The 20,327-nt window shown below is 43.2% G+C and overlaps 1 protein-coding gene across 4 annotated transcripts in view; it reads right to left on the bottom strand.

Moving 5' to 3' along the window:
* YKT6 (YKT6 vesicular SNARE protein) overlaps nucleotides 1–10,429 on the bottom strand; it is a 126,284-nt gene extending 115,855 nt beyond the window's left edge. Inside the window, exons 1-2 of one of the 4 annotated variants that reach the window (XM_078666756.1) lie at nucleotides 10,329–10,360; nucleotides 3,956–4,089 (exon numbers count right to left, since the gene is read on the bottom strand). The gene's annotated coding sequence lies outside the window, so the exon portion shown is untranslated. Of the gene's footprint in view, nucleotides 1–3,955; nucleotides 4,090–4,838; nucleotides 4,908–10,206; nucleotides 10,302–10,328 lie in introns of those variants that run through there. The other 3 variants (XM_078666757.1, XM_078666755.1, XM_078666758.1) reach the window with 3 other exon arrangements.
* Nucleotides 10,430–20,327: the final 9,898 nt, after the last annotated feature.

Here is a 20,327-nt window from a genome sequence, read left to right as displayed (position 1 = left end):
TGAACACAGGGGCGGGGGGCCATGGGTACTGCCTACGCAAAAACATTATAAAGAGGGTTCGAGGGTTGGTAAATAAAGGACCGGGAGAACCGCATCCGAGGAAACTAAACTAATCCCATGAACAAGTTTAAATGGGGGTGATGGTGGGACCAGGAGTGATGACTCAGGGGAGGGACCTATATGCAATTAGTTGATGCGACCTTCTAACAAACTGCTTGATCATATTGTGATTCCTCGAATTGTTTGTGTTGTTTTTGTTTAAAAAAATAGAAAACCAAGAACATGTGCCAACGGACGAATCATTAACAGTACTGTACCTTTTAATTGTGGTAATTGCGTGACGATGCATGATCCGACTTGCTGATCCTAGTCTGATTTCACCGCAGTTTGCTAGCAAGATTGTGATGGCGGCCGGCCCGATGGGTTGTAGGCCAACAGCTGTGTGAACTTAAAAGTGCAATAAAAGTTTTTGGAGAAAAAAAAAAAAAATTTAAACCAAGGGCCCGAACTGCAACTGCCTGAGCCCAGCTCCCGCAAGTGTTCCCCGGCCTGGCCGTTTTCCGGATGTGTGCCCAACCTCAAAAACAGCCTGCCTTGATAAACAACAGGCCTCGTGAAAGAAGCCCTGTTGAAGTCCACGCTTAGTATTAACAATAAATCAACAAGCATTGGCATAGCCAATAGGTCTCGCCTTTGAGACCTTATAAGTGTTTTGCTATGCTCCTACACCTTGTATACCTCTGCCTTATGTAACGTTTCCTATAAACTGATTTACAAACGTATGATTGATTGTCTCGGTGAGGGAAAAGGTGCCTGGAAATGAGGACATTTGACTGGTCTGAGCTCCTTTTCTGAAATGAAATCCAAGTGTTTGAAATAATATTCATACATACTGGAAACGCCTCAAATCGAATTAGTGCTTAGATAACAGGGTTTTTATTAAACAATGTAACAATACAAGTTCAAGCAAAGTGGCAATCGGAAAGGAGACTGCTGGGTATGCTGCCCAATGCCCTCCCAGCCCCTCCCCCGAGGCTCCATGGTAAACACAGATCCTGCAGCAGGCGCTCCACCTCCTGAGCCATCTGGGCAGGATGAGGTCCGGTCCTTGCAGCCTGGAGCAGGTGTTCTGAAGCAGGGAGTGCTCGGCTCGCTGCAGTCACAGGTGCACAATGGACTTGTCGAGGGCTCTTTGAAAAGAAGCCTTAAGCTGCTCTGGAAGTCAGTCTGAGTTGGGGCAGGGTAGGGGGGAAAGTAGTGGAGGGACAAGAAGTACTCATGGCGGAGGTCTAGCCCACAGTAACCAAGAGAGTGTGGTGGCCGTGAAGAAAGATCAAACACGGCAGAGCGCAGGCTGCTAATTGGCAGCTCAAAACAAATGGTGGGGGCGGGCACTTCTAGGCAGATGAGAGGAAGCGCAAGCTTTTCATCACTTGAACGGCGGGCGCCAGCTGCTGCAAGCGGGCATTTTATCAGATCATAAATGTGTCTGTAATTTCTGTGATCTGCACTGAGAGCGCGGGAAGAACATCTCATTGGCAAGCCTGTGCCAGCGACGTGAAAGCCCCCCTCCCTGCCACGACTTCAGGCATCACCAACATCAGGTGAAAACATCAATGAAAACTAAAAAGAAAGACAAAGTGGTGACATTTACAAATGGGCAAATATGCGGCACCTTTGACCCCGGAGCGTGGCTGCTGTGTTCAAAACAGTTATTTTGATGAGGATTTGGAACAAATGTGTTTATGACAGCGCTGTGCTTTTTTGTACGTGCCACTGCCTGAAGATCGTGACTTCAGGGTCCAAAGGATACATTTCATTACAACCACGGCCTGCAAGAGGGGGGAGAAACACTGCGTGGGAGACAAGCGCAGCCACGCTAATTAAAAACAGATGGCCCCTGCTGGCTCCCGAGAGCAAAACGCTCTGGGAGTACACATTTCCAAAGAAACTGGGACCTCCACAAGCCATTGGCCAATTGCATACTAAAGCCAGACGCAAAGGCCAATCGCGTGTGAGCACCACACGCACAAGCTTTTACAAAAGCTTAAGTGATTCCAAGAGGTCGATTCTAGAGCAGCGCTGCGCCAGACTACCAAAAAAAGTGCTGACAGAGTAGCACTACAAAGCATACAGGGACAAGATATGTTGAGGAAAGGAGGCCATTGCTGTTCACTTCGACCGCAGGATAGGAACAGAGGCAATATAACACAAAACAATGAGGGTTTTGGTGGGGTGGGTGCGATTAGAAGGACAAAGAGCTTGTAAAAATACAGCTCTCATGTGCAGCGTTCAAACACAAAAAAAAAGGTAGCTCCTAAAAACAGGAGCAGTGGGAGGACACGTACTTGGCCTACGCCCTGGGGAGGGTTTAACACAAGAAGAGGCATGACGCATGCATGCCATGGACAAATGGAGAAAAGATTAGGACTGACAAGGGAGCTAGCAAATGGTAAGCCTATGGGCAGGAAGAAGCCCACTGGTTGAAAACATCATGTCTTGCTTTGACATCTGTGCTGTCTAGCCAAGACCTAAAAACAACACCACGTTTAAACAACACAAGTTTGTTGAATTTTAGTGCCTCCTAGCGGTCACTAGACAAACTGTAGAAGAGATTTAGAAAATACAACATCAATCTTACCAAGACGCTGCATACTGTAAACAAGCATTGGCAATGCTTTTGTCAACATCCCATCATCAGTCTGCTAGCAGACTGGAAAATAGGCTTTCTTGCATTCACGAGCAGGAGGAAGGATGGACCTGAACAGCCACTATAACAAGCATTAAAAATGCAATAGGTCTCGCCTTTGCTTAAGTTAAAGCCATTTGCTTTGCTAATGGTATTTTTTAGCAAAGCATATGGCTTTAATTTAATTAAAGGCGAGACCTATTGCATTTGTAATGCTTGTTTTTAAGTTTGTCTACAGCAATCCTGTTATCTTAACAGCATGCATAATAGGGGACCCCCCTCTACAGGTTATACTTTCAACAAAGGGAGAAGAGGGGAAAGAACCAAAGAACACTGAGCATACTCCCTAGTAGCCTATCAATCACTTATATTGGAGACTTAATCTCTCCTGGGCTAGTTACTACATAAAATTACAACAGTGGCACTTAACATGTTAACTTTCATTACTTTTATTATTTTATTTCTTTGTATACTTTATAAATTTCATTTTTTCTTTCTTTTCTTCTTATGTTTTTAATTATAAGAGTTTGTAAATCATAAAAGGCAAAATCCTTTCAAAACTTACATCAAAGTACATGATACAAATTCACATCTATAAATTTACATGAAAGAAAAGAGAAAAATACCCTCTGGACTGACTCATATAAATACATCCATCTCACAACCATTCAAACACATTCAAACTCACACAAATTTCATACAAACAGCATCTGAATAAGGTGGAGGTTATGTATGACCGAAAAACCTCCGCGACCAGATTGAATCTTATGTTCAAAGCAAAAGGCTGAGCATGAGGTCAACTCGCGTTTCGGCAGTATGTGAAGAGTAGCTATACCACCTTCATCAGGACCTTTCCAGATACCCACATATTTTTTACAGCAACCAGGGGACAAAAGAAGAAGAGATGTCAAATCAGGACTAATAGCCACTATTCATAGGTTCCAATGTCTTGCTCTAAGGAGGTAAGTTCTTCGTTAGTCAATTTATTCTGCCCTGACCTACTCCTGCATCTAAGGGAAGGGCTAAAATGATCGTCCACCTAAAGTTCCCCGCCTGGATAGGACACTCAAGCAGTAGAATCACAGCTGAAAGATTGGAGATATGTCCCAGACCCTCTCCACAGCAGTGTTATTGATGAAAAAGTAGTTGAGTCCAGAAAAGGGGCCATACTTCTTGCTATGTAATGTATATCTCCTTTTCTGGCCCATTTGATGCCTCCACTTACCCACCAGCCCAAAGTCCTGTAACATACTTTTTAAGGCCTACCTTGTGTTAGGTGTGTGGATACAATCTCTTCTAGTTGATTAGTATCCATCAGGGTATGAAAGTCGCCCCCACAACCACCAGAAGCAGGGACTCCAGAAGATTCCACTTGAGAGTTGAATAGTATGATGTATCATCTGCATTAGGGCCGCAAACATGAAGTCATAATTAGAACATCTCAGACTTGCCAAGACCTACCTCCCTGAGCTATCGGTCTTAGAATACAGCAACTCCACCTCTGCTCCTTTTCTTAATAGAATTGCAACCCCTTTAGAATATTCTAACTGATCGGAGGCCTTTCACAGGAGCGTGTATCCTTTTTAATAGACTCAATCAAAGCATCATCATCATCTAGAGTGCTGGTAACTGTACATTTACTTATTCCACATGATGCAAAGCTTTTCAGGGATTTTAATTGCGCCTTAGCACCCAGTTTGTGAAGTTCTGCCATTTTCCTCTTCAACTCCCACTGGCCAGTAGATTTAAGATGTCAGATCTTATGCAACGGTATAGCCCTTACTGGTAAAAATAGTACAACTTGGAGTAGGATTCTAGTAGTCATGACTAAGGAGCTGGGAACCACTGATTCTTTATACAACTTTGGGGCCCCAAAATATTTTAAGAAAGTCCACATAAAAGTCTTGAAAGCTGCACTTAGTCTGAGGCACAGTCAGGAAGACCTCGGAATTAATTATTTACTCAGATTGTTCACCTATCTGGGACTCCCCAGGAACCCCAGGTGTCTTTTTGATAGCTTGAGCTATACCTTGAGGAATGCTGGTATAACAACATGGGGAGAAATATTAATACAGTGTTTGCTACCCTGAGAGGCACTCAAGCTTAGGACTGACAGTCTTTTATCTAGATTTTAAAATGTGCAACTAACCTCAGGGTATGCAAGTGAGAGATAGGAAATCGAGGATGTTTGGGAAGATGAGTTAAGATTGCAGGACGTGCAGCCTATGAAAAAAAAAAAGAGGTCTCTATTTAGTATTGGAAGCTTCTGGATTGAGACGACCAAAATCTGAGCCGAATCCTGAGCTCCCGTACCTGTGGCAAGCATCTTTACAATTACTATATTATACGGTTAAGCCTGCAAATCTATAAAGGAACCATTTCTTTACCCTCAATAGGATATTCTGGACCCCTCAAAGGATTGCAAGTTTTAAAAAAAAAAAACCAGATTCCTGGATGCAGATGTTGCTTCCCTGAAGCGAATGACGAGTGAATGTTTTTCACTTGTCCTTTGATAACTAGCTTCTGGGAGACTGAGTAACATCATCACTGAAATTCTGGAAGCCCTAGTCAAGGTAACCACTATTCTTGTATTGTTTGGTGCCGACATTGAGGTATATAATCTTCTTGACAGCTCTCAGACGTTTGCTAGAAGAGAAATTTGTAAAACTGGTTAAACCAACCCCTCACACCCCTGAGGCATAGTTGATGGCTTGTAGGCTAGATCTAGAGAGTATCCCAGGAAGGGTAAACAGTTTTTGGGCCGGATTCTTGAGACGGAACGGGAAGCTGGCTCTGTAAAATGGAGTACGATTACACCAAGGCACTAATTTGATTAGAGTCTTAAAATCCATTCTCCCTCGTGGGTCCAAGCGTGTGCACCAGTCATGTGGTCGGTTCCATTGCTCTTCAGCCTGAGATTGCAGAAGTTTCAGTGACACGTGGACATAGAAGAAAGGCATTCTCGCTAAAAGTTTGGAATCAACAGTGCTCAACACATGGTTTACAGAATGATTTCAAGCAAACCTTTTTTTTTTTTAATGGCGACTCTGTAAACCTTAACAATTAAAACATTAAATACTATAATGATTAAATACTTTAATGATAAGTTGACCAAAAAACAGCAAAAGCCAGCCAAAATGTGTTGGTTCCTTTAACTACAGCAATGGGCAGGGGACTCCAGCTGCAATAACAGCACTTAACGTATCTTAGTTGAAGTGGCATCAAAATTTGGCAGCAAGTTTAAACAGTCTGGGAAAATAAGTTAGCCACTCACTGCTGTTTCAGGGTTTCAATATAAATTTTCCAGACATTTAAATAAATTGTGCTAAATTAACTGGAGGATACCACTAGATCGAAAAAAACATGATGAAAGAGAAAAATTCTTAGTGTCCTTACTCGTGGCTATGGTGTACGTTTCTGCCTCAACCCCTCTACCTGTAATGTTTATTCAGCTCTCTTTTAGTCTATCTCGTAGCTAATTAATTATTTATTTTGTTTAATACCCTCACTTTCTATGTTTTGTTTTGAATTGCTTTGAAACAGGATTAATGGCCTCATCCAGTTCCCAATGTCAAGGCTGTTCTTATTAAACGTATTAATTGAGCTAAGCACACCCTGTTGTCTGAATGTCCTACTCAAGCCTTCTCCCTAGGATTATAATGAGAGTCATCTACTAGTTGTTAATCATTCAGCTCGGAAACAAATGAGGGTGGCAAGGCCTCTTTCCACTTCCGCCATTTAGGAAGAGAGGATAAGGAGCATTGGATCACCTTTTGTCAGTCAACGATGTCAACCTCCCTTCTAGTGTTTAGGGGCTCGCCCTCCAGTACATTTAACTTGTGTGATAATATATTGTGTAAATTATCACTTTCTACACTACATGTAAATGAAACCACTATTCCTTTTTCAAGTAAATGCACTAATTAATGTTGTTTACAATACAATACAGCAAGGTCCGAGCTACAAGTGCAGCAGAGCAATGCACATGTAACAATGAAACACAGCAAAGAAAGCACTAGCAAAATTAAGTAGAAAGCTATAGCACCGACATAGCATTCTATTCCCTACACACGAGGGTTTAAAAACATCTTTATTTTGGTTATTGATACCAACAAAGTAATGTAGTCCTATATTTCACAGTGGCCAATAGACCATAATCCTACTACGTTTATCTAGCCATCCTGTGGAAATTCAAACTTCAACTTACAGGGCATGAAACATAAAAGGGCACTTCATAATTGCTCCACTTTTGCACAACGAGGAGCATCTTTTGAGCATTCTATGGTCACTGCTTCCACAACCTGCAGACATGTAGTAAATGAGGCGAGCATGGCTGGCATTCTGGCTCCCCTGCCTTTCCGAGGTGCATGCTGTGCACGGGGTAACAACTATCTTTTTTTTTAACCCAGAGAAAGAAGAGGGCAGTTTGCCTAAGTCTTTTGTTTTTCGGAAAGGGGCCGAGGCGGTGTGGAGAGTTCCTATTATCCAAGTCGTTTCAACAGATCCCAGTTTATGGATGTTATTGAAGTTTTCAAAACCTACTCATGGACACATCACAAGCACAACCAGAAATCACATACACAGATCTTTAGCTAGGATTATTTTCATGGGTGTTAATATGGCATTATTGGTATGTGATATCACGTAAGAAAAAGAGTCGCACACCGTCTTTTTTAAGCCTACTTTTTTTAGACATTATCATTCATACACCGCGGTCAAAGAAATACCCCACTACTTTTGTGTTTATGTTTTACACGTGCCGTGTGGGCTTGGCACGAATCAGCGAGCACGCCACCCTTCAAAAAAATAAGGTTAAATAAGGATGTATGAATAAGGAGACGAAAATAAGGAGACGAAAAAAAAGTAGGCTTAAAAAAGACGGTGTGCGACTCTTTTTCTTACGTGATATTGTCATAATTTAGCCCTGCAAGGGTTAGCACCCAATGAAGAAAAGTTCTTTGTAGAAGAAAAATGAGGAAACATCGAGCATTGCATGCGAGGCGGAACAATACGGTTCACCCAGCAAGTCTGTTTAGACGTGTCAGTGGAAGATGTGAAAACAATTATTTTACCATGGTTATCCGATGAATTCACTGTGGACATTTTACATTTATGTGTTTAAAAATGATTGTTCAGAGTAATAGAGACATTGTTATGTTATAACGTTGGGAATTTGGATTGGACAATATAGCACGTCACCAAAAGGTGATATGGGAGATGTAGTTGCCCCGATGAGTGTCTGTTTACTCAGGTGCATGCAATGGGATTAAGTAGAAGGGCGGGTCACAGTTATGAAGGCGGGAGCTTGGAGTTTAAAATGACGAAGAACAACGTAGTAGAGAGAGCGTCTATTTTCACACAGGACAGGAAGATGATGTGAAGTGAGCAGGTACGTTGAGGGTGAAGATTCAAGAAATAAGAATGAGGGCGGGTAGTTACGCGACCCCCAGCTAGAGAGAAAATGTGAAACAATAGACGAAGGGTGACGGAAGGTTTAGTTAATAGGTGCAAATTAGACTGTGGGTTGAAAGGGTGTGGAAAGTTACCACGGAAATAATGTAGGGAGGATACTGAGTTGACCCCCAGGACGAATGAAGAAAGTCTTTATTCTGTTAACACACGAAGGGAATGACGTTATGCTAATGAATTAGATAGAAGGAGGATATTTGTTTAAACGCTGTATGAATGATAATGTCTAAAAAATGTAGGTCTAAATAACATGTATGTTAATGCGTAGTACGTTTTAGAGAATTGGAGATCATGGGTTAAATAAGGGGTTATTAAATATATGTTTTATTGTTATTTACAGTATGGTCCCTGACGAAGGACCCAACGGGTCCGAAATGCATTGGACAAATAAACAAACTGCTTAAATGGAACCTTGCGTTATTCGTGTTTTTGGTCAAGAGGTTCGGATGGCCCGCCATTACACTAGAAACTTGGAAAATTTGCATCCGCCGTGCATGATGAGAAGTTCAAGAGATACGACTTAAATGAACATGATTGAGCAGTGCATAAATTATGGTTTACGACATGATTATGAAACGATGAAAAGTTAAAATATGAAAAACAATGGAAGCATTAGCACATTCAAATAGGGCTGTTGCCGCTGCGGTGGGGTCAAAGAAATACCCCACTACTTTTGTGATTATTGGTATGTGACCCATTTAAGCAAACCTCCACTAACACCATGCAAATGTTGCTTAGACAACTAATATGATTGGCAGAGAGCAATTAGTAACTACTTTTCTGCATGGTGAAAAAAACTTTCACATGTACATACTTTTGAGGAAGGAGCAAAAACGTATTTTTATCCACAGAATGGAGGGCAGACTATGGAGAGAATAAATAAGCAGAGAAAGCAACTGAATCTATCTTCTTGGATAAGCAATCTCGCAGCTTTCCTCATTATTTCACTTTATCCTTCCTAAAGTATTTCCCCCCGCAACCCCTTTTCTCGTTCCCTTCCAGCCATCACCCTTTCTTCTTCACTTCTCTGTATAAGAAAACGTCTTTTTTCAATTCTCTCACTCTTGAACACCCTGTCCCTCTCACGCTCAATCATATTTCTGTCTTGAGTTCCACTCAGTGCATTGAAGCGGCCTATAGTTGTCAAATGCCTATGATAAAAATAAAGCCATGGATATAATGTTCCAAGCGGACATACACGTGGTGCACGAAAGTTGAACAATTATCGAAGTCTTCACACAGGAAACGTAGGGACCACATCCTACGCTTGAGAGGAACTAAATCGGGACGTGAGGGGAATGTGAAAAAAAACGCTTCTATGTCAAGCATCCACAGGGGCCAATGATAAGAGACAAGCTCTTGTCATCTGTAACCCTAAACTAATATCCCATAGCTAGTGAATGAAGCATCACTTCAGCGGTACATTCTGCGGACACACTAGAACACTTCCTGTAGGTCTTTTTCTCCGATGCTGTATACAGTACATATTTTAAGGAGAGAGACATAACAAGTTAAATGCCTGCAAAGCCAGGATGAGACCATTAGTACTGCGAGACCATACGAACGACAAAATGCGAGTTCTACCAATGATCTTAACATCATAAGCGGGGTGGAGTGGGAGATATGGGGAACACAGTGCCTGGGCATGGCTCTGGTGGGCCCAATCCTAATGTTGCCTTAAGTGAGCCTGGTTTAATTTGCTATGTCCCTCTATGTCATCCCTGATAATAGATCATTTTGCTAATCACACCTTCGATCCTAAATCCGATTGACGTGGAATCATCATCTTTGAAATCTATTAACGGTCAAACCTCACATTCCGCAGGTGGGAGTATTATCCATCAACTCATTTTCTTTAGTTGAGCAGACACACTCTCGTGTGGCATTTAAAACCTAGATCAGAAATAAAGTTTAGGTGTCTTTTCTCGCGCGGATCCGCCCCCAATAAGCCATTCCACTGAGACTGGCCTTCTATCCGTCCTCGCCACAATTCCATCTTCCCTATCACCCCAAAAGCCAAAGCCCGTCTAGCCCCACGCTCTTCTTACACTCAAATTGCTTTAGAGTCAACTAATGTCTTCATTATGTTATTTTTCCTCGCCCCCTCCTATGAGACGCCCATGGAACACTCCATTCTAATCCCGTTTTCTTCGCTAGCCCCTCTGCTTACCTCTATTCTGCTCCTTCGTTCTGAGCACTTCCGGTTCCGTGCTATGTGCACTTCTGATAGGATAGTGACTGAATCTCATTAGAGGAATGACCGTTCGCAACTGCCTACGTGGCACGTCACGTCCTATAACTGCGTGTCTTCGCTGTTTCAGCCACATCGACGCCTATGCAACATTTAGTAAGCGGCTTTGTAAGTTGGTTAAGTGATGCGCGATCTTGGCAGTTGGAGTAACGGTTTCTCTGCAGCGTTCAGGGAAGGATTCAGCTAACAATGAATGTGAAGTATAGAGAGCTGAAGGCATCGTGACTGACAGTCAATCTCACGTGGGCAGGCGTTGCCCTCTGGCCACATGTTTTTTTTTCTGGAAGGACCAGTACAACATGTAGAAAATCACCTAAAGCTGGTATTTTTCGCTCTAATCAATGGCACACGCCCTAAACAGTGAATAAAATGTTCCATAATAATCCTTGACTGATAATTAAAGTAAGCAAAGAAAACGGTTACAAGTGATTTTATATTGTTATGTTTGAGTACAATGTCCGAGTCTTTTCAGAATCTTTAAACGTGCACCAACGGCCATTACGTTTTTTGTGGAATGATGACATCCTCAGAGCTGTGAAGATACAAAAATTACCCTGGGACTAGGTAGTGTAGTTCTTGCCAGCCACTCCCCGACGGCTGGCTTACACCCCACACCCATCCAACAGGCGTCACAGGGCATGTGACCCTGATAATAAAAGGGTCCGGGCGCACGCGCCCTGGGCCAGTTATAACAACTAAGTACCCGGGTCTGTGTGGTCATTACTTATGCATGGGGCCCTAGGGCTCGTAGCATTACAGGTAGGACGTCTAGAAACAACAATCAAAGTGCATTAAAAAATATCGGAACTGTGATCTTGAGTGGAATGGGGTTGGTGGGGTTAAAGGCATGGCTAAAAAGTACAAAATATCCTGCAACGTTATTACTGGTCTTGCATCTTTAGATTACTGCACATAAAATAGCACACACCTTAAATGGAATATAAATGCAAGCTAATCAGTGGGAATTTAACATTTTCACATTATGAATCCCTGATTGGTTAATGTAATCACTGCAGTCTCTGTGTGTAACTGGATAGCCACAGAATAGAATTCTGTGATGCAGTGGGGGAAGAGATACTTGTGTATTTTTAATGCTACGAGGTCTCATCCTGTGACATAAATCACCTTGAATAAATAAGTCATTATTCTAAACTTGTGTTACACACATTATGAGATAGGATGCCACAAAATGTCTAACACAATTTAGATTTAAGATAAAATCAAGTAGTTTCAAAATATAAATGTTTGTACTATCCAATCAGACTGTACCTAGTGCACGCATTTGTATGTGTCTATTTAAAGCAGGCACTCCAGAGCTCAACAGGTAGCACCCTTACAAAATCTTACAAACAGATTAAAACTTTTTCATTTCAAAGTTTCAAGTGACTCAGTTAATTAAAACTATAACCAGCTTTTAAACAGCCTTTACCATTGAAAATTAACTAATTGCACGCATTTGCATTTTTTCAGGCAGCTGAAGGAGGAGTGTTTCTTGTTTAGCTCTTGGCCCCTCCCACAGTCTCATAGTACAGAAGATTCCCTTTTTAGGTTTCGCCCAGGGCGAAATCTAATGTTATCTCAATAGTGGGGACTTGAAACCACCCCTTCTTCCATTGGCTAGCTCCATAAATGGAGGCTAGCCATTGGAAGACATCAGTGTCAATCACTTTCTCCCGGTCAGAACGCGAATCGTGAGCGTTTCTGACTCTTTTTTTAAGTCCCGCCCCGATGCCGTGTGTCCCGGGCCGCGCTGTGATTGGCTGCCGGCCCGGGACACCCCCGTGACGTCATTCCCCGGGCCGCGCTGTGAGTGGCTGCCGGCCCGGGACCTGACTTGTTTCTACTTGTATTCTTTGTTATGTTGCATCATTTCTGGGACCTGCGCCCCCCTCCCTCCCAAATATATCCTCCTGGCTACGGGCCTGCATGTATTTATTTATATTATCGACAGGCACAACATACCAGGGCGTGTGTTTGTATATTTTAACAATAACATTGGTCTTCAGAAATCTAGGCTAAAAACGTATTCCGTTGTTAGCCCCATCCCCTTTGGAGTTAATACCAGACTAATATCAAATTAAAAGATTGCCTTAGTCTACTACTTTTTGTCTCTTCCCCCGCTGACCACGCCCTCCTCCGTCCTTGCATTCGCTTTTCCATCCCTTCGCTTTCTGTTTCCGTGGCCACGCCCACTCTAAGCCGCATCCACTGGCGCAGTGGGTAGCGTTGGGACAGGCTGCTGCTAGCAGTGACGCGGCGGAAGCCCGCCCCCTCCGCTTCAGCTGACGTCAGAGGAAGCTGGGCCCGTCTGTGTTGTTGTTGTTGTCGTCGTCGATGTCAGAGCCAGAACAGCTGCGGTTTCTCGCTGTCCCACCCGCACCATGAAGTGGATGTTTAAGGAGGACCACTCTCTCGGTGAGACGCGAGGGCATGACGAGGCAGCGCACGAGAGGGGGCCAGGGAGGGGAAGGCTGCTGAACTGACAGGTGTCTGGGGTCAGGGACGTGTAGGAAGTAACAGAGAAATTGTCTGTTTTTATTTTTTATTTTTATTCGGGTCTGACGGGACCATTGTAGAGACAGTCAGCCCGGGAGTCTGACAGATTGTCGAGTGTGGGGTTATTTGGCTTACCCGGGGTCAGATGAGAAGGTGACATCTGTGGGGCCGTCGGGGATTTTGCCGGATTCTATTTAAATTAGCTGTTGGACAGGCACTTGTTTACCAGGCCCATTTGGGGGAGCGGGCAAAACGCTTATTTGAAAATGTGCCCAGGCAGAACGGCTCCATATGGATAATCCCTGATAGCCATGTGAAGAATTTGATGGACACCTTGTGTTATGAAGACCCACTGGATCTGTCTCTCGGGAGGCAACGAACAAACACGCTCAGACAACACACCAGAGTTATTGCACAGATCACTTACAGGCTCCGATATCGCATACAAGCACAGACATTTCTTGAGCCACACACATAGAAATTAGCAGATCTTTTGTATCCTGGTACTTGCAGTTCTGAATTTATAACCAGACAGGTAGAACAAGTTAAAGAATGCAAAGAAAAAAAATCTTGATTGGGTATAGTGACCTTCTGGTGCTTGAGAGCAGCTTGCAGTAATCGGACTAGAAAGTCAGAGTCAGCTGATGGTGTCACAACAACACCTGATAAATAACACCATTCGAAATAGACCTACGTGAAACCAAAAGTCTGTGTAAGTTCTTCAGTCTGTCCTCTGGCCAGGGTCTTTTTGGGGGTAGGAATGCCACCGACTCCGCTCAACAGGAGGCTTGCTCGCCGTCTTCCATTATAAGCATGTGAAGCCCTTCTACTTCTTTCTTGCACAGTGACTGCAATAAACATCGCTTGCATATCAGGCTGAAGCGGATATGTCCTCTCCTTCAGTCGCTGCCCTTCCCATAGGTCTGCCGAACTCTTCAGTCGTAGTCGATCTTGACATACAGGCCCGCGGCCTACATGAGTGCAGTCTGTGGAAGATGCTTGGCCTCTGGTGCACTCATACCATTACCGATCCCACTGATAAAGGATTGAAGTGTGATTGGTACTGGGGTACAGTAAAATGTCACTGAATGTCTTAAGACCCACGAGCCTGCAGCCTGGTGAAAAGTGGTGTAAGCAGAGGGCTCATTAGTATTCGGACGGGGGATTATTGTATTTGACGGAGCTCTGATCCTAAAACAGACAAAACTAAATGGAGATGGTAAAGAGGAAATACATTAGCTGCTGACATGAATAAGTTATGTCCAGCCTGGCCACGTCACTAAGCGAATCTCTCTGCCCCTTAAAGCCACCGCACATGCTGTCTGCCGATATGGCCCCGAGTTCGATTTGCGTGATAAATGTCAGACTCAGCGATGATGATATACATTGAACCTCTACAATGGGTAAAGAGACTATAGCAACATTGAACCTCTCCTAGTCTAACCCGAGATACGCTATACTTGGCAGGGATGAACAAATACATGTTCTTAAGGTGAATGACTTGTCTGTTGGAAAGTTGGGTGTTCCACAGGGTCAAAGTGTTGGCAGGCTCATCTAGATAATTGACTGCAGTATACTGAGGATGAGGAGGAGTAATGCTAAAATTAATCTGTGGTGGTGACATATTGGTCGATAGGGGTTCACAGCAGGACTGAAAAACCCACGTGAAGGGGTCTGACTGGCTTCTAGTAATCAGATCAAATAAATGACATCCATTAAGTATTACTAAAGGGGACTAGGGAAGCTTATAGAATGAGATTGGGGCACTGAATGCCTTGGTTATGAGAAGGGTTGTTTGTGGCTTTCAAGACACAACCTTATTTATATCTTGGCGGTAAGGATATTCAGTTGGAACTGTGACTGAGTATCCTTACCACCAAGATAATTGTGCGCCCCTCCAAGTTAAATGTGTGCGGACCATAGGTATAACCATGGCGAAGCCTACTCCATCTCCAGGATTTTATCACACAAAATCACGGTGGCAGGGTATATTGTGCCGCACCACTATCAGTGTTCTACAAAAAATATTCGGGAAAAAACTAGTTATGGCTTCCCGAAGAGTCTCTAGCAAAATGCCCACCTCTAAAGACCAGCCACCATAAATAGTCTGAAATACACATCCAAACACAAAGGTAAGAGAGGCACATATGCAAGGACAACTGAAGAACAATCCTTGGACTGAATTCCTGGGACAGAAAAGAATCACAAGAACAGGGACAGCTTTCATAATTCCATTCAATGCCGTAATGAATTCTTTATTCGTAATTTATGCAACACAGCCAACGCGATACGGGCTTCTTCAGGGCACAAACTGCGGACCCAGAAGCAAAAAATTCAAAAGATTCTACAGGGTATTCGCCCAGGTTAAAAGGTGAAGCTTGGTATGAAGTGCTGACTCTGTAGGTATGTATGTGTGTGGGACTCTGTGTGGGTCTGTGTGTTTGTGTGTGGCATTTGCGTGAGATTAAGCTATTGGCATTGTAAATGACAGTGCCATTTATATATCTATTTTCAAAACCAACACAAATAAAAATGTTGTCATTTACAATGGCAATAGCTCTAACTTTTTCAAAGGCGAGACCGTTGCATTGTAAATGCTTGTTCCATTTTAGTTAAGGCATCACACCTGTTGGAGTTATTTGTCCATGTATGGTTAATTGTTTAGCAAAATGTGGGCAAACTGAATTAGTTAAATGAAAAAAAGTTTGAGCATGTTATACCCCACAGATCCACCCACTTTGACCTCTGCCTAATAAGCACAAGGGATGGATAAGCAGGGGGTCTCCTGGACGACCAGAGCAAAACAGGGATCTGCTGATCATGGTGTCCAGATCACAACCAGAGACCAGGATTATGCATGAATTTCCTTCACTTTATTCTAAACAGGAATTGTTGCCAAGTACATTCCTTAAATGCTAAAACAACTACATTTCTCAAAACACACAGGGAAATAGGAAGCAACAAACTAACTACGTGTTTCACTAATCATGATAACCAGTCCATTATATATTCTTCTATCCATGCCTTTGCGTCCTTTTTATTCACTATTTGGAGAAAGTTAAGTCACTCTTTTCTCCGGACTTTTTTGCATTTCTGATTGTTTATGTTAGATGTATACTGTACTGAACTGGGTGATCGCATTTACTGTACCTCTTTATTTAATAGCACACCAGATGTCCAGCTGCAGAAACACCAAGGGAAATAGGCTCCTCACCCATCATCAGGGCGGGCTGTTGAAGGGCACTGCGGTGGCCTTTCAAGTACTTCGGCCTGACAGTGTCGTGTCCAGACAGGGCAGTGGGGAATCCCTGAAAAGGCTCACCTGCGATCACAGAGTGGCCAGTAACTTCTCACACCAAGCATTTTCAATGCAGTAGGTATCGCATTTGTGAGAGTTAGAGCTATTGGCCTTGTAAATGACTGTGGGCCAGATGTAGGTCGGTCGGTAACGGCCGAAAATCGGTATTTTCGGCCGTTACCGACCGGTAAATCAGAATTGGTATGTAGGGCCCTGAATTTTACAGATTCGGTAAATTTACCGATCGGTAAATTTACAGAATCTGTAAAATACCGAATCGGTATTTTTACCGATTCGGTAATTATGAGATGTAGGTGGGACTCTTCAGAGTCCCACAAGCCTTACAGAATCGGTATTTTACCATCAATTCTATTTGATGGTAAAATACCGATTCCGGTGTGCATGCACATGTGTGCATGCACACCTGTGCCATATGACAGGCAGACCTGCCCTTAGGGCAGGTATGCCTGCCACATGGCACCCGAACATGTTTTGGGGGTGCTAGAGGGTGTCAAAGTGACACCCCCTGCACCCATGTGGAATTCGGTATTTACCGATTCGGTAAATACCGAATCGGTAATGCCCATTCTTTCCTATGGGCTTCAAAGCCCATAGGAATGAATGGCCATTACCGGTCGGTATTTACCGAATCGGTAAATACAGATTTTTACCGATTCGGTAAAAAAAACATCTGGATGGACCTACATGTCCACCCTTCATATTTACCGATTCTTAATTACCGAATCGGTAAAATTCGGTAATTAAAAATCGGTAAATGATTCCTCCCTACATCTGGCCCTATGTCTTTTACCTATGTGTTTTGGTTTTGGTGCCCTGTCTGGCTATTGAAGGGAGTGGCCTCTCTCCATTTCAGAGGACTTGGGAGCCCTGCACTTGCTGTAACCCAGCTGTCTTAAGACAGCTGGGTGTGAGTCTCAACAGGTGTTTCCGCAGGAGCAAGATGTAAGATCCGATGCTAGAACCCACCTTCGCACACTCACCAGAGCCAGTCCAACAATGTCAAAGCTAACAATGGTGGGAAGGGGGAAGAAGGGGAAAACAAAACAAGGAAAGTGAAAAGGAGATCTGTCTCATTTGGACTTCTCTCACAGCGTTTGGATGGAGCAGTTGGTATGTATTTCCTGAACAGTGATAAAAAACAAGAGTTATTCTATAACTATACAAAGGAATGTTATCTATATTTATTGTTTTACCCTGAAAGTATACCTACCTGGTTGCAGTCCGTCTTCCTTTCGTAATTAGGTATTGAAAAGCAGAGAACAGAAAGCAGTCTTTACATAACTAGAAAAATATAAGGAAAAGTAAAGTTTTAGACCCAAGTGTTCTATGTAAATGCGCCCTATGGTATGTAATAATAAATAGTGTAACTAACCTTAACAAATCTTATGCAATAATCCAGCTAAGCCCAAAATCTCACATACAATATATACTAGGGAAAAAACATATTCTCCCATACTGGATAAAAAATACACAAAAAGGTACAGGGCCATGAGATATAACTAATTAGCACCTTGTAACATCAGCATACTAATACTATATATATTCTTTGTCTTTACAGCCAGTGAGATTTAATAGTATTAGAATCTCCACTCGCCATGGAACACATACATCAGATAAATGTTTCATATCTATAATACCAAACATGCATAAACATTGTTACCGTCCTGATGGTATGGGAACCTTTAGAATTACTTGTATTTTCCTCTCGTCAGTCACAGGAAAAATACGACAGGCTTTGCGTGAAGATCTACACAGGATCAGCAGAGGAGGACTTGAGGAACTGCAGCGAACGCTGAGGAGCCCCTCGGAAACCCGGAAGGAGAATGCGTAAGGAAAAGAAGACCGAAAACAGAACACTCGGACACCCGACGTGGGATTACACTGGCGCGTCCGTTTCCTTAGGGAGGAGCAGAAGTCAGGGAAATGCGGGGTAAGGCTAGAAGTCTCGGCATTCCCCGAATGTGAAATGCTTTTGTGAAGTCCGTGGCCCTTAATATATGGGCTGAGAAATTACCACTGTGATCAGAGACACAGCTGCATTCCTGCCTATGGGACTTAGAATGGAGGAGTTACTGGCTGGACCAAAGAAGCAGCAAGCAAAAATGCCCAGTGGACTAATAACGAGGAATTACCACTGGGAACAGGGACACAGCTGCAGCGCCGTCTGGAGAACTGAGAATGAGAAATTACCTACTGGACCAGAGAAGCAGCTAGCAGCTCTGTCTAGAGGACATAGAATGATGAATTACGGACAGGACCAAAGAAGCAGTTGCAGCACTGTCTGGAAGACTTAGAATGAGGAATTACAGACAGGACCAGAGTAGCAGGTAGCAGCACTGTCTGGAGGACTTAGAATGAGGAATTACAGACAGGACCAGAGTAGCAGGTAGCAGCACTGTCTGGAGGACTTAGAATGAGGAATTACTGACGGGACCCGAGTGGCAGCTAGCAGCACTGTCTAGAGGACTAAGAATGAGGAATTACTAATGAGACCAGAGACAGCTGCAGCACTGCCTAGGGGACTAAGAATGAGAAATTGCCAAAGGGACCAGAGTATCAGCTAACAGCAGTGTCTAGATGATTTAGAATTAGGAATTACCACTGGTACCAGAGAAGCAGCTAGGAGCACTGCCTATAAGATTTATAATGAAGAAATACCGACTAGACCAGAGAACCATCTAGTAGTAATGCCTAGAGGACTTAGAAAGAGGAATTACTGACCGGACCAGAGAAGCCGCTAACAGCACTGCCTAGAGGATTAAGAATGAGAACTTACTACTGGGACCAGAGAAGCAGCTGTAGCACTGTCTAGAGGGCTCAGAATGAGGAATCTCCACTAGGACCAGAGAAGCAGCTGCAGCACTGTCTAGAGGACTAAGAATGATGAATTACTACTGGGACCATAGAAGCAGCTAGCAGGGAATGCTTTGATAAAAGTATGTCTATACTTGAACATTTACCCTCCATGAGCGGCTGTAGTCACTGGGGAGAATGGTGACAATGTAGACCTCAACACCAGTTCCCCCATAAAAGGGAAGGGTGGCACTTATGATAACAAGGCCATATTGGAGGATGAACCAAGGGGTAGCAGGCCCTGATGACCAAACCGCCACGCTGGAGGGACAGGGACTAAACCAACTACTTCAGAGTGAAGCTGAGAGTGAATGCCTCAGAGCCTCTGTGGAGGGCAAGGTGACCATGATACCGGATATTTATAATAAGATGTGCACGATTTTCTCCAAATACATGAAAGATTCCAAAAAGGAATTGGCTGTTCATGGAGGAGCCTGCCAGGATAGGCTTCAGAACGTGGCAGGCACTCTCACACAAATCTTGGAATTAAATAAGGAAGCCAAGATCCAAAACCCTCTGTTTATAGATGTCCATCTCAGATTGATCGCGTGGAGGATTTAACAAAATATTGGAATGACCTAGCAATTTCTTAAGTCACTGCAGATTTCATACAAAAAGCCTAAACTGGCAGCAAATTCTAAAGATATCACTCTGGTTGGTGTATGAAGAAACATCTGTATCATCTGGAGGCAGGAGTTGTCTTCAGCCTAAATTTTCTGTTGGAAAAGGCAGCAACAGGATTGATCTATAGAACGGTGATGCCTTCATGCCTGCGATCTCCGCTGGAATCTTTCAAGTGAATGAGACCCCCGTGGGAGGACACCTGTTGGTATGTAAGATAAAGAGAGAAATAAGGCTGTCTAAATCATCAGAATATAGATTTGCCAATTTATGGGCTGTAGATAAGGTTCTAAGCATATTGCTGAATTGGCAATCAATTACATTTTTTTTATCAGAAAACAATTATCAGCAAAACTGGCTTATCCTTTTATGCCTACTGTCTTCTGATAGGGCCTCCGATATCAATGCTCTCGACATCTAAAGGCATATGTTCATGCCTGATGGTTTCACCTTCACGATTGCCAGAAGAACCAAGACTGATACCAGATCCATATTTTACCTGGCTATTGAAAATATGTCGAAAAATTGTACAGTGTGACATGTGAAGACCCCTGAACATATGATGCCAAAACTAAGGTCAATGAGGGAGAGACAACTCCTGATTGCATTAAAGAAACCATTCAAGGCTG

Source organism: Lissotriton helveticus, chromosome 11 (assembly GCF_964261635.1).
Source record: "Lissotriton helveticus chromosome 11, aLisHel1.1, whole genome shotgun sequence".
Classification (NCBI taxonomy): domain Eukaryota; kingdom Metazoa; phylum Chordata; class Amphibia; order Caudata; family Salamandridae; genus Lissotriton; species Lissotriton helveticus.
The sequence above is the reverse complement of the archived record's forward strand: the minus strand, read 5'-3'. Positions and strand labels throughout refer to the sequence as shown.